This window comes from Lactuca sativa, chromosome 4 (assembly GCF_002870075.4).
Source record: "Lactuca sativa cultivar Salinas chromosome 4, Lsat_Salinas_v11, whole genome shotgun sequence".
Classification (NCBI taxonomy): domain Eukaryota; kingdom Viridiplantae; phylum Streptophyta; class Magnoliopsida; order Asterales; family Asteraceae; genus Lactuca; species Lactuca sativa.
In genome coordinates, this window is record NC_056626.2 from 56,883,044 (window position 1) to 56,897,385 (window position 14,342).

The window sequence follows — 14,342 nt, forward strand, 5'->3', positions numbered from 1 at the left end:
CCAAAGTCATTGGTCGTCGCTTCCTGTCAGCATAGCTCTTTTGGCGATCTTGAGCTGCTAACATCCTTTCTCTAATTACTTTTAGCTTTTTAGCAGTCTGATGGACTATTTCGGGGCCCATAAACAACTTTTCTCCAGCCTCAAGCCAACAAGATGGCGTACGACACTTCTGTCCATACATGGCTTTATAAGGTGTCATCTTAATGCTTGAATGGTAACTATTGTTGTAGGAAAACTCTACCAGGGGTAAGTGCTCATCCCAGTTACCTTGAAATTCTAACGTACATGCTCTTAACATATCTTCCAATGTTTGAATTCCCCTTTCGCTCTGACCATCAGTCTGCGGATGGTAGGTTGTACTTAAACACAACTTCGTACTCATTTCCTCTTGTAGACTCTTCCAAAAGCTTGATGTGAAACGACTATCATGATCTGATACAATCGTTAGGGGAACACCATGAAGTCTTACTATCTCCTTCATGTAGGCATTTGCAAGCTTATCTATAGAAAATCTCTCATTAGCTGTTATGAAGTTTGCACTCTTTGTGAACCGATCCACGACTACCCAAATCATGTCGTGACCATTCTTCATCCTTGGTAGTTTAGTCACAAAATCCATGGTGATGTCTTCTCATTTACCCATGGGTACATGCAAAGGTTCTAAACTCCCATACAGTTTCTGATGTTGCACTTTAACTCTTGCACATATTACACAATCTGCCACATACTTTGCAACGTCGAGCTTCATTGTTAGCCACCAGTAGTAAGGTTTCAGATCCCTATACATCTTAGTGTTGTCAGGATGAATCGAGTACATGGTCTTGTGAGCTTCTTCCATCAAAATATTTCTCATTCCTCCCATCTTAGGCACCTAAATCATGTTTTTGAATACCTTCAATCCTTGACTAATTGTACCGAATACCAACGTTTTGCCTAAACGTTCTTCCTTTTGATCATTTTTCTCCAAATCTTCTTCCTGATCTTTCTTGATGCTTTCCATAATTGTTGAGACAACTTCTATTCTTAACGCGCTAGGCCTTTTTCTTTCCAGGTTTACTTTTCGACTTAGAGCATCAGCTACGACATTTGCTTTACCAGGGTGGTAAAGTATCTCGCAGTCGTAATCCTTTAGTAACTCTAGCCAGTGTTCTTGCCTCATGTTCAATTCCTTTTGAACAAAGAGATACTAGAGACTTTTATGATCAATGAAGAGTTTGCACTTTGTGCCATAAAGATAATGCCTCCATATCTTTAATGTGAATACTATCGCTGCCAACTCCAGATCATGAGTGGGTAGTTCTTTTCTTGCTATTTCAATTGTCAATAAACTTTATCTCTTTGGGTCAGAACACAACCTAACCCAACTCCAGATGCGTCGCTATAGACTGCGAAGTCTTCAACTCCGTCAGGTAAAGAAAGAATCGGTGCTTCACACAACTTCTTCTTTAATTTCTCGAACACTTCTTCGTATTTCTTGCTTCATGTGTATGTAGCTCCCTTATGGTTCAAAACTGTTAATGGAGCAGCTATCGAAGAAAAGCCTTAGATAAACCTTTGGTAGTATCCAACTAATTCTAGAAAGCGTTGAATCTCAATGGGGCTTTTTGGTCGTTCCCATTTTATCACAACTTCAATCTTTGTTGGATCAACCATTATTCCTTCCTGGTTAACCACATGATCCAAGAATTAGAATTCTCAAATCTAAAAATCACATTTGGAGATCTTTGCGTACAAATTCTCATTCTTCAAAACTTCTAATACTTCTCGCAAGTGCTTGCCATGCTCCTGCTGAATCTTTGAGTAAATCATAATGTCATTTATGAACACTATTACGGATTTATCGAGGAATGGTTTACAAACTCTGTTAATCAAATCCATAAATGTCGTTGGAGCATTGGTTAGTCCAAATAACGTAACCAAGAACTCATAGTGTCCGTATGTCGTTCTGAATGCGGCATTCTCTATGTCTTGCTCTCTTACTTTCAACTGATGACATCCTGCCCTAAGATTGATCTTTGAGAAATAGCTCGAACCTTGCAGCTGATCAAACAAGTCATTTCCTTGGGGACAATTTCTCTCTTAACTGTGCAGGAATATGAACAAAATACATGCATCCAAACACTAAAAAATGCCTATAGTACTGCTCCAGTAAGAAGTTCGTGAGGTGCCGCTGCAGCTTCTTCCCTTTCTCTTCCCCCAAAAAGGATAGAGATGCCTCGTCCCTTCTTTATGCACATCTTTATACATAGCCATACACAAAGGTGTACAATCCGGTCAAAATATGTGGTTCTTTAAGTTCATTCAGTATAGGTTCTCTTACTTGCTCTAGTGGCTGGCAAAGGCCAACCGAGAGGGGAGAACGAATGGCTCAGAAATCGACTGGTTCCGATCAGACTCGTGGAGCAGCAGTTTGCATGCTTTTTTGAAAAGATGCGGCTCAGAATTATTAGAAGAATTCTTTAAAGACGAAGAACAAGTTTTTTCCCTGACATTTCCAAGGGTTTCTTCCATTTCGTGAAGGTTATCTAGAAGGCGAATTTGGTATTTGGATATTATTTGTATCAATCATTTGGCCAATCATGAATGATTTGTTATGAAACCTTGGAAATATAAATTTCATCACTAAATAATCTAATAAATACTAAATAATCTAATAAATAATGTAAATAATGAAGAGTTAACAAAAAATTATTTCTTTCTATTCTGAAATGTTGGTGTGGTATGTAGTAAGGATGAAATCAACTGAGTATTCAATCTTTTCTTGTCTAATGAAGGAACTGATTTTTAGATGTATACAGAGGGAAAGCCATGTGCGTCAATCCTTAGAAATGAATACTTGTTCTTTACCGTTGCCTTGTTCAGTTCTTTATAGTCTATGCACATCCTCATGCTCCCATCCTTCTTCTTCACGAATAACACTAGAGCTCCCCAGGGTGAAGAACCAGGTCTAATGAAACTATTGTCCAACACTTCCTAAAATTACATCATAAGCTCTTTCATCCCTGTCAGTGCTAATCGGTATGGTGCTTTTGCTATTAGCATCAATCCTGGAAACAAGTCTATTCGAAACTCTACTTGTCTATAAGGGGGTAATCCAGGAAGATCTTCGGGAAAGACTTCTGGATAGTCACACACCACTTGTATTTTTTTTCATTTCTTTCTTTTCCTTCTTTTCATCGATCACAAATGCCAAGTATGATGTGCATCTTTTGGACAAACATTTTCTGGCTTTCATCAGGGAAATGATTCTAGAACTTATTTAATCCATTAAGTATAAGTCTCCAACCTTCATATCTGAATCAAGATGATATTTAGATGGATAAAGTTTTCAAATTTATCCATAAAAAGGTCACCAACATTCAAGATAAAAACTTTATGCACTTAAAGTGACCAAAAGCTCATAACACCTAAAGCTAGCTAGATCTAACAATTTCATCATCAAGTTTCAAACTTTATACCTTTAGAAGAAAGATCAAGGAGAACAAAGTCTGGATGTGCAAGGTCCAATGCAACCAACACTTCTTCAATTATTTCGTTCTTCTCCAAGGTGCACCAAGAACACTCCAAAGCAGTTAAAAACACCTTCTTTTTGCTCACAAGGCTCAATCTAGGGTTAGGGTTTCAAGAGAGGGTGTTTGAGAGGTGGAAGTTAAGAATGGAATGGGTTTGGGGGAGTTAAAGAGCTTAAATAAGGCTCAAACCACGAAAATAGAGTTTGGGCACTGATCGTATACGCCCAACGTACACGTTGAGTACGCTCAGCGTACGCGGCTCAACCCAAAACCACCCTAACTCCAAACATTCATAACTTCTTAGTTCCAACTCCATTTTCGACAATCTTTATATCCACGCAAATGTATTGAAGAGATCTACAATATTATCTAGATATCATGTAGTAAAAATTTCTTGAATAAAAATCCATATTTCATGCAAGAACCCGGCCTATGACTTTTCCCATTTTACCCTTTGACTCTAAAACACAATTCAATGGTTTAGATCTCATAACCATCATTACCTCCTTCCAAAAGGTCTAAACATCACTTCCTTAAGGCCTAAAGCTTTTATACTATCGATTTTCGGTCGACGACTCGAATCACAGAATGATCCCGAACAGGGTGTTACAGAAAATAATAAAAAAATTAAGAAAATATTGCAAACAATGTATACAAAGTTCGTAAAAGAATTACACATGTTAAAAAAATGCAACTGGAACTGAAAATATTATTAAAAGAAACGATATAGCTAAAACAAGAGTTGCGCAATAGGGTTATTAAAACAAAGTGAAGTTGAACTCGATGAGTTGGAGGAGCCAACTCAGCGTGTTAAGCATGAATAATCATGTGATTTAATGAATCTACTCGACAAGCTGAGAAGCATCAACTCGACGAATAGAAGTTGGCTTGACCGCGAAGTTTAATGAGGCAACTGGACGAGTTGTGGAGCCTCGAATCGGCGAGTTAGCCACTCAGAATGAAACCTTTATTTTAGGGTTTTACACCCTATTTAAACACTTTATGTTCCGGGTTTTGGCCTCATTCCTAGCCTTCATAGCCCCTAACCCTAATCTCGAAACCCAAGTGTATCCTTGAATGTTGAGAGCTCTTTGTGAGTGTGATTTGGTGTGTTCGAAGCTCATTGAAGGAAGAGAGCTTAATGCAAGGCTGTGGTTTGAGTGGGAGCTTTCAAATCTAGATTCTTTGCTTCATTTCCAATATGTTTCGGGTATAAAGTTCTATTCTTGATTATTAGTTGCTTAGATCTCCTCATATTGAGTTTTGTTGTGTTTTTGGCTTCTTTATGGGATGATGATGGAGTGAAGTCATCTAATGGGGTTGTTCTTTTAGATCCGAGTTGGTTTTGGTATCCTTTGGCTTAAAAGTGCAAACTTTATGAGGATTTCGGTGTCATGTATGCATTAAGTCAATTATTAAGTCCATTCCAACTTAAGAGCTTCATTTAGACATACATGAACATAAAGTTGGCAAATTTACATGGTTTTCCAGCTCAAGGAAGTCAGATATATGTTTCGGAGTCATGTCCTAATGGATTAAGTGCTTAATGTATTAAGAGGTGAGTTTTTGGCGAACTCGACGAGTTTGTTGGGTAAAATCGGCGAGTTGTCTCGGTTTTCCCTTACATTTTCAGTCTAATAGAGGAACTCAGCGAGTTGACTTGGTATTTCCCGATCTGTGCAGATTGATGGATAAACTCGATGAGTTGAAGGACAACTCGGCGAGTTGGGTCAACTTGGATTGTTGACTTTGACTTTCGGATTTATGTCTTTAACCAACTTTGTCCCAAGGGAGTGCTTGAAGTAATCTGAATTGAAATAAGGAAACTTATGGTCTTAGGATAAGGCTCATATGGGGTTGGGCCCAATTTGGAAAATTGGGCCATTAGTGGGCCTTCGTGAATCTTTTGGTGTTGGACCTCAGTTTTGGTGTATGTTGGGTCAATGGTAAAATGGTAATTTTACCCCAAGTATGGATTATGGATTATAGCATGGAACCCAATTGCTAATTAAGTATGTTATGGGTATTGATAGCTTGGGAAGCCGGCACGGTAGCAACTAGGGATTTTCTTCAGGGAGCTTCTACATTCGAGGTGAGTTTTCCTCATTGTACTTATTGGTCGAAGGCACCAATGACGAAACTTTTGGATTGTTATCCTGGTTTATCTTATGATTGAGTGTTGTTATGATCTGTTAGATCGTTATCCTGATTGATAGGATGTTGTTATGCTGTGATGATCTGTTAGATCGGTATCCATGTAGAGAGGATGATGTTATGCTTATTGATCTATATGATATGTGCTTACCTATTTATTGATTATGTGTTTATGAGTTATGTATATGTCAACATGTGTGTGTGGTTGGGTTGAGGCGGTCCTAGTTTCTACTGAAGACCAACAAACCCAGAATGGCGCGGATAGACTGAAGACCTGTGAAGCGGTCCAGTCAGGCCGAAGGTCCGACGGGCGGTCCTGATAGACTGAAGGCCCTGCAAGGCGGTCCAGTCATGCTGAAGGCTCGGGAGCAGTCCAGATAGGCTGAAGGCCCTACGAGGTGGTCCAATCAGGCTAAAGGCTCATTTATGCATGATTTTTTCTGTTATGTTTATGTGGTGGTATTTTGGGGAAGACTCACTAAGCTTTGGGCTTACAGTTTTTTATTATGTTTCAGGTACCTCAGATGATCGTGGGAAGGAGAAGGCTTGATCGTGCACATCCTCGTATTTTGTGTTATGATTTCTGGGAAAACTCTGATGTGAAACTTATTTTGAAAACAATATGTAATAAATGATGGTTTGTAGTTATTTCAAAAGTTAAAATGTTTTAAGAATTTTTTGAATGTTACAAGTTGGTATCAGAGCCTTGGTTTAAGTGGATTGGAGGAACATTCGTGTGAATCCAGTCTCGAACTAAGGAAAAAGATTTTCTAAATGATTTTCAAATGGTTTACAAAATACTTAAGGAGGATGCGATGTGTACGATCAGACGGAGCAAGTAAGTTGACCCCAAAATACCATATTGTTCTTTGATATTGTGATATGTTAGAATATCATGCTAATGATAGGCTAGGGATCTTCAGGAATTGCATGATAGAGTTGTTTGACTATGTGATGCCTTAGTTCCTATAGAGATCCCTTGTGTGGCTGTTGTGTGACTCTTTCGCGTGTGAATTGGCTATTGAGTGGATACGCTAAATCACATGCTACATGGTTTGAAGGATCCTAGGCTGAAGGGTTTGTTCTTGTTTTGCAGCTCTTGTTTGAGTCCAACCGTTGTGGGATTGAATCTTTTAGCCTAAGATTGTTTAAACCGTGGGACATGTGACTGTATTCATGTGATAGTCGTATGGCACCAATGAAGAGTCGTGTAGCAATTGTGGTATGGTGAGTCGTATAGGGTCAGTTGGCTAGTCGTATTATTAGATGAGGTAGCAGTGGTTTCTCTGGTTTAGGCACGGTTCATAGCGGGTCGGCATGAGGAAGGATTGGCCACTGTTTAGATAGTGAGGATAGGGAAAGGATGCACAAGAGGTGCTGGAAGTCTGAGATCGAGGATTTCATAGGAGGATCTATCATATTTTTTTTTTTGCATTTTAGTGTCAGTCGCCTCCTCTACACGAATGTTGCTTGCTTTGTGCTTTGTGGAACCCTAGTATAACCTAGGGAGTCCTTTAGTGTGGTTGTTTCGTTGTTAGGCATGTTTCAAGAATATTTTGTGATTAGGTCGTAGAGGACCCGAGATAAATCTTGAGGAAAATATGGATAGGTGTGGAAGGTAGTATTTGGCCCGTACTACTGAAATCACAGGATCCATACTCGATTCAAGGAAGATTTTGGGGAATATAAGAGCTGGTCAGGGAAGATAACATGGTTGGATATCGTGGTTTGAGTTAGTGGATCCGTATTTGTAGATCTTTTAGCTTGGGCTGCTTAGGCGAGGATGAGTTTTGTGTTTGTTCAGGCCCCTATGGCGTTATTGATGTGGATTAAGGGGTTCATACTCATATAAGTATGTTGGTTGGAAGTATTGAAGGTTTTATTAAAGTTCATGCCTCGAGCCTCAAGACACGAACATGAAGTGGTTGATATGACCGCTTTGGAGTTTGCATATGGGATTTAAGTGGTAGATTTTAGGATTAGATTGTTGTTATCTGTGGCAAGGATCTTGCCCTTCAGATTTCCGAGTTCGAAGGAGTGGGTAGGCTTGTAACCTCCCAAGTTAGGTTGGATTCTCAGCTTGAGGTCTGTTGGTCGTGGTGGTAAGTGACAGCATGTCAGTGCTGGTATGCATAATTGGTTTGATGTGCCACGTGTATCCTAGCAATGCAAGAATGGTCGTATTCTTGGGAAATGGGAAAGACAGGTGTCAGATTGTCGTGTGGGTTGCAAGCAAGGGGATGTATGTTTGGATCGTAGACCGGTAGTTGCTTATGCTTTGTAAGTGGTTATTATTGGGAATTTAGAGGTTCACCTGAAATTCAGGTTTCTCTTAGGGCTCATGTGATCCGTATTTGGAGGACCATTCTGCGGATGATATTCATCTCATGGTAAGGGTGGTTGTACCTGGCTAGACCGGTGGGGTTATGTTTTAGGTTTCACCACAGGTGGGTGGTGGTTTGAGTTCTAAGTGGGGGAGAATTTGGAATTCTCAAGTTGAGCATCAGTTATTGAGGGTTCTGACAGTTTGCTGTTTGGTTTGCTGCTCTCAGATTTGTTGGGCATATGTTGATCGGTGAACCCTTTCCAAAGCGGGTATGTTCAGCCCCATGCAGGTTGTGGTTTCTCTGGTTTAGGTGTTGGTCGTCGAGTTCATTATTTAGCGTGAATTCTCCGAAGGATTTAAGTGGTGACTGTTAAAGGTCAAGGAACGCGTCACCTACCCTCCAGTGCAGTATGTATGTTCCCTTGGTTCCTGGGTATGTTTACACTCAGTGGTGAAGTGAATTTATGATTCATAGCAGACTCAAGTTTTGGTAACTTGTAGGATCATCTTGGAGGTCTTTGCGAGCTAGTGGTATAGTGATGGATTACATTAAGTCTTAAACAAGTATGGGGTCTTGTTTGACCGATCATGAGGATGTTTTCTGTTTTGATTAAGCTAGCCTTTCGAGTATCTTTGGTGTTTCTTTTCTTTTCGGATGAGATTATGGGCTTCTTAAGTATGTATGGGGGTACTCCTTATGAGTTGGGCAAGAGAACTTTGGGGCTCTTGATTCGAAGTATGTGCATGGATCTTTTGGGCTTCAGCTTTCGTTTTGGATCAAGAATCTGACCATCTCCATATCCGCAGATTGTGTGCAACTTTGTTTTCGTGAGGTTTTTGATTGGGTAGCAACTTGTTCTATAAAGTGAATCGTGTGTGGTAGGATTCAACACTAGTGTTGTGTGGGACGTCTATTGGGTCCTTTTGGGGCAATGGAAGGAGGTGAGTATCTTCAGGCCCGGAGTGATGGGCGAATAATGCGATGACGACAGTGTCGATAGGTTATCGGGTGCATTCCAGTCATAGTCTGTAGGCCTAGTGATCATGATGGTTCTTTTCTTCTGCTTGTAGCACTTTCAGTGTGGACGCACTGATGGGGGTCGGACAAGTCGTAAATTTGTTGGTTGGATAAGGGAAGCAGTAAGGATTGTGAAAAGTATTAGTCAGGTATTAGGTTACATGCATTATGAATCCAGTTGTTTGCAAGAGGTTGTTAAATTTATTATTCTCAAGTTGGAAATTTCTTATGCAATAGTAAGTCATAAAAACCTTGGTGATTATATCGAGTAGGTGCATAGGTGGGGGTGCAACGGAGTCGGTAAGGGTTTGGATCTTGAGTTGCAACATCATGTGGATAATCAGTATGTGACGCAGTAGCCTTGTTGTTTGGTCTCTTAGGAACTTGGCGGATAGACTATGTGCGAGACTGGTAGTCTCAAGGATGGTTTGGGAATATTATTATATCTCGGTATAGTGATGGGATGTCAGGAATCAAAAGATTTTGAGTGTAGTGCAAGTGCAGCTTCGTGAATCTCGGGTTATAAGCAAAGTACCAGATTGGATTTGGTTAAGACCTCGAGTTAGGAATTTTATTTTGGAAGTCGCGAGGGGCGATTGTGTGGGAGTATTTTGGCTTGGCAACTGGGCAGGAAACCGGTATTTCAAAAAAATGGCATACGAGTTGGACCAGGGAGGTCTTGGTGGATTTGGAAAGCGGTATCAGTGTTTCGGGCAGTATCAGTGTGTCGGGCAATATTAGCGATTTGGATTTTTGTGTGCGTGTGAAGTATCTGGGCATTTAGGAGATGCTAAGTCAATCACAGCGGGATTAAATAATCTCATAGTAATTGATTTGACCATGTTGCGCAACTATCGTCTGAGTCTAACCGTTACAAGGATGAATTTTTTACTCGAAGGATTATCTGAGCCTCTTGTTATGTAGCGGTATATGGTCAGTGACTTTGTTCCCATTGAAGAAAATGTTGGTTCAAAACTCTATGGGGTTGGCTTGGTGGCAATTTGGTGTGGGAGGTCTGATAGGGAGTCAGACCATTGAGACTGTAGGTTTCGGAATTCAGGCGGGATAGGTTTGGGTTTCTCACGGGATTGAGGATTCGTTCTTCACCAGGATTGAAGAACTATTTTGAGGACGGTTTCAGTAGACCTGTACATGTCGTTGTATGATCATAGGTGGAAGTGTTATGACTGCTTGTTTTTCGTTGAGAGTTGGCATCGGTTGTTTCAGCGTGGGCGGTCAGTCGGGAAATCAGGGCATTGTGGATTTCGGGTCTCAAAAAATTAGAGGTGGTTTCCAAGGACTGAAGGTTTGATTAGTGTCTTCGGGGTGGAAGTTTCTTTTGGGTTTCGGTTGTTCCGAGAAGATTGTTCTATGCCCAGAATCTTCGTTTTTGTTCCTCAGGTTGTTTGTTTAGAGATGGGTGTTTGTAAGGAGCGATTTCGAGGACGAAATCTGATCTAAGTGGGGGAGAGTTGTAACACCCAAAATCTAGAAGGTTGTTAAACCAAAGTGGATTTGAGCTCGACGAATTGGAGGAGCCAACTCGGCTTGTTGAAGATGAAGAATCGTTGGGTTTTATGAGTCTACTCGATGAGTTGAGAGGCCTCAACTTGGCGAGTAGAAGTTGGCTTGACCGCGAAGTTTAATGAGGCAATTCGATGAGTTGAGGTGCCTCAACTCAGCGAGTTGGCCACTCAGAAGGAAACCCTAATTTTAGGGTTTTGCACCCTATTTAAACACTTTAAGTTCCGGGGTTTGGCCTCATTCCCAGCCTCCATAGCTCCTAACCCTAATCTCGAAACCCTAGTGTCTCCGTGAGTGTTGAGAGATCTCTGTGGGTGTGATTTGGTGTGTTTGAAGCTTGTTGAAGGAAGAAAGCTTAGTGCAAGGCGGTGGTTCGAGTGGGAGCTTTCAGATCTAGATTATTTTCTTCATTTCCAGCATATTTCGGGTATAAAGTTCTAGTCTTGCTTATTAGTTGCTTAGATATCCTTATTTTAATTTTTTTGTGTTTTTGGCATCTTTATGGAATGATGATGGAGTGAAGTCATCTAATGGGTTTGTTCTTTTAGATATGAGTTGGTTTTGCTATCCTTGGGCTTAAAGGTGCATACTTTTTGAGGATTTCGGTGTCATGCATGCATTAAGTCAATTAGTAAGTCCATTCCAAGCTTAAGAGATTCATTTAGACATACATGAACGTAAAGTTGGAAACTTTACGTGGTTTTACAGCTCAAGGAAGTTAGATCTATGTTTTGGAGTCATGTCCCAATGGATTAAGTGCTTAATGTATTAAGAGGTGGGTTTCTGGCGAACTCGGCGAGTTTGTTGGGTAAAATCGACGAGTTTTCTCGGTTTTCCCCGACATTTTGAATATGATAGAGGAACTCGGCAAGCTGGTTGGTCAACTCGACGAGTTGACTTGGTCTTTCCCGATCTGTGCAGATTGATGGATAAACTCGACGAGTTGAATGGCAACTTGGCGAGTTGGGTCAAGTTGGACTGTTGACTTTGACTTACGGATTTATGTCTTTGACCAAGTTTGTCCCAAGGGGCTGCTTAAAGTAATATGAATTGTAATAAGGAAATTTATGGGCTTAGAATAAGGATCATATAGGGTTGGGCCCAATTTAGAAAATTGGGTCATTAGTTGGCCTTCGTGAATCTTTTGGTTTTGGGCCTCAGTTTTGGTGCATGTTGGTTAGGGGTAAAATGGTAATTTTACCCCAAGTATGGATTATGGATTATAGTGTAACATCCGGATTCCCAAATATTATATTTTATTCATTTATTTTTGGAAGTTGTGAGGAGACTCGGCGAGTTGGTGTCTAAACTTGCCGAGTATGGTCGCAGATTCGTGTCCGAGTTCACAGCTGGACTCGGTGAGTTCATGAGTGGACTCGGCGAGTCCATGCTGTTTAAGGAAACCCTAATTTCCAGGGTTTGAGACCTATTTAAAGGCCCTTAGGGCTGTCATTTGCGACCACCAAACCCCAGAGAGAAACCCTAAGAGATCTAGACCGTTTGTGAGGAAGGAGAGGCCATTCTTGATCCTTTTGGTGGTGTTTTTGCAAGAAGGAGGTGACCAAGGCAAGAGGAGGCTGAAGGAGGTGCGATTTTGGTGATTTCTGAGTTCATAGAGATCATATTGAGGTATTTTGCTCGGACCTTCTTCAGTTTTGGTGTTGATTCTTAGTGTTAGGGTTTTCTAACCCTTTTAGAGGTTGGATAAGTGGAGCATTTGGTCCCTTCTCGAGTCTATGCTCTGGATCTGGACCCAAAGAGCTCCAGAGACCTTAACCCTTGGAGCTTTATGAGTCATTTTGGGAGCCATGAGCTTGGGATGTCATTTTTGGGGCTAAATCACCAAGTTAGACCATTTAGATGTTATATAAGTGTCAAGGTCTGAACTTTACGTGATTATCATGCTTAGGAAGGCCAGATCTATGAATGTATGAAGCAGATCTGACCTCAGGAGGCCTGTGGAGTTTGTGCATGGCATGAACTCGCCGAGTCTGAAGAACAGACTCGGCGAGTAGGATGAGGGTTTCGCGTAAATCACTCAGTGAGTGGACTTGCCGAGTTGGGGAATAACTCGGTGAGTCAGGGAGAGTCAGGGGGACTGGAGTTCAAGGCAGAACTCGCCGAGTTGTTCTTGAGACTCGGCGAGTTGAGTCGGGGTGGCCCCGCGATTCATGCCAGGTGTGACTCGTCGAGTCAGGAGAAGTACTCGACGTGCCAAGAGAGGGACTAAAAGAGTTAGTGGACACGTGTAAACGCACCGAGTCGCCCAAGTGCACTCGACGAGTCTGATCAAAGTTTGACCGTTGACCTTGTTGACTTTTAGGGTTGACTATAGTTGTATTTTTTAGAGTAATTATTTTATGTGATTAGGCGGAGGCTAGATCACATTTCTACCGAGTCAGAGACTTACCGAGACACCGAGGTGAGTCTTCTCACTATATGTTACCTAGAGTGGTATTATATGTGGACTAGAGGGTCTTATGTGTTATGTATGAGATTACGTGCTATGTGTTATATGTATGTTGTATGATGTTATAGATCGGACCAAAGGGTCCAACGATACAGACCGGGCTGGAATGCCCAACGAGCTATGACCGGACCAGAGGGTCTAATGAGCTACGGGACTAGAGGGTCCCACTGAGACACATCGACCGGAGGGTCGTATTATAGCCTTGAGTGGCGTATGTGTTGTATGCGGTATTTTGGGGAACTCACTAAGCATTTATGCTTACAGTTGTTGTGTTATGTGTTTCAGGTACCAGTGATGAGCGCGGGAAGGCGCCGACATGATTCATACACACGCACATTGGAGTTTATATATTCTGATCTTGGGGTTTTGTACTAATACAATGTTGATACAATGTTTTTAAAATGATTGTGAATGATATTTTATGGTTTTTCAAAAGTGAAAAATTGTTCAAATCTTACGGTGTTACAAGTTGGTATTAGAGCCTTGGTTTGAGGGATTCGGATGCATCTTTGGGTGTATCTGAACTCAAACTGAGGATTTGAGGAAAATTTTGATAATGAAGTAAAATTTTTGAAAAGAGTAAAAAGAGTTTTGAGACAAACAGAGCAGAGCCGTGTGTACAATCAGCCAGCGCCCGAACGGTGAATCCCCAAAAGTACCCTTACATTATGTGTTATGAGATATGTTATGTTACATTATGCATGCTAGAGTAGGCTAGGTATACATATTAGGACTAGAGTGGCCTGATTTGTGATGCCTTAGCCTAGGAGATTTCTGCTGCTGAGATGCTTTGAGAACGAGTAGATAGCAGTTAGGAGCTCATGAGAATAGAGTACCTATAATCCAAGATCCAAGGAGGAGGACTTGGAGTGAATGCTGATGCGGTGTGGTCAGTAGCATTGGGCCCGTACTACTGAAAACACCAGATCAGTGGGCATTCCAAGTAAGAATCTTTTGGACAATGGAGGACGAGTAGGGTTGAGTCATCGAGTATGTGTATGCTCGATCGAGTCTCTGATAATTTTTGTTGTATTTGAGAGGCATCATGGTTGGGACTCGACACACACCTGAGAGCAGTAGTGTCAGCGACGAGGAGATCCGTCGATTGATTCACGAGGAGGTGGTTGCTGCCATCCGGGCTGAGATTCCCGAGATGTTTGGGGACATCAAGACCACATTGATTGAGAATTTTGATGAGCGGTATGCAGCACTGACTGAGGCTGCTACAGCTGCAGCTACTGCTACTGTTGCTGCTGCCAGTCCTCATGGAGGTGACTCGTTGTTGTTTCGGGAGTTCAGCAACACGAAGCCACCAGAGTTCGACGGGACGTAGGACCC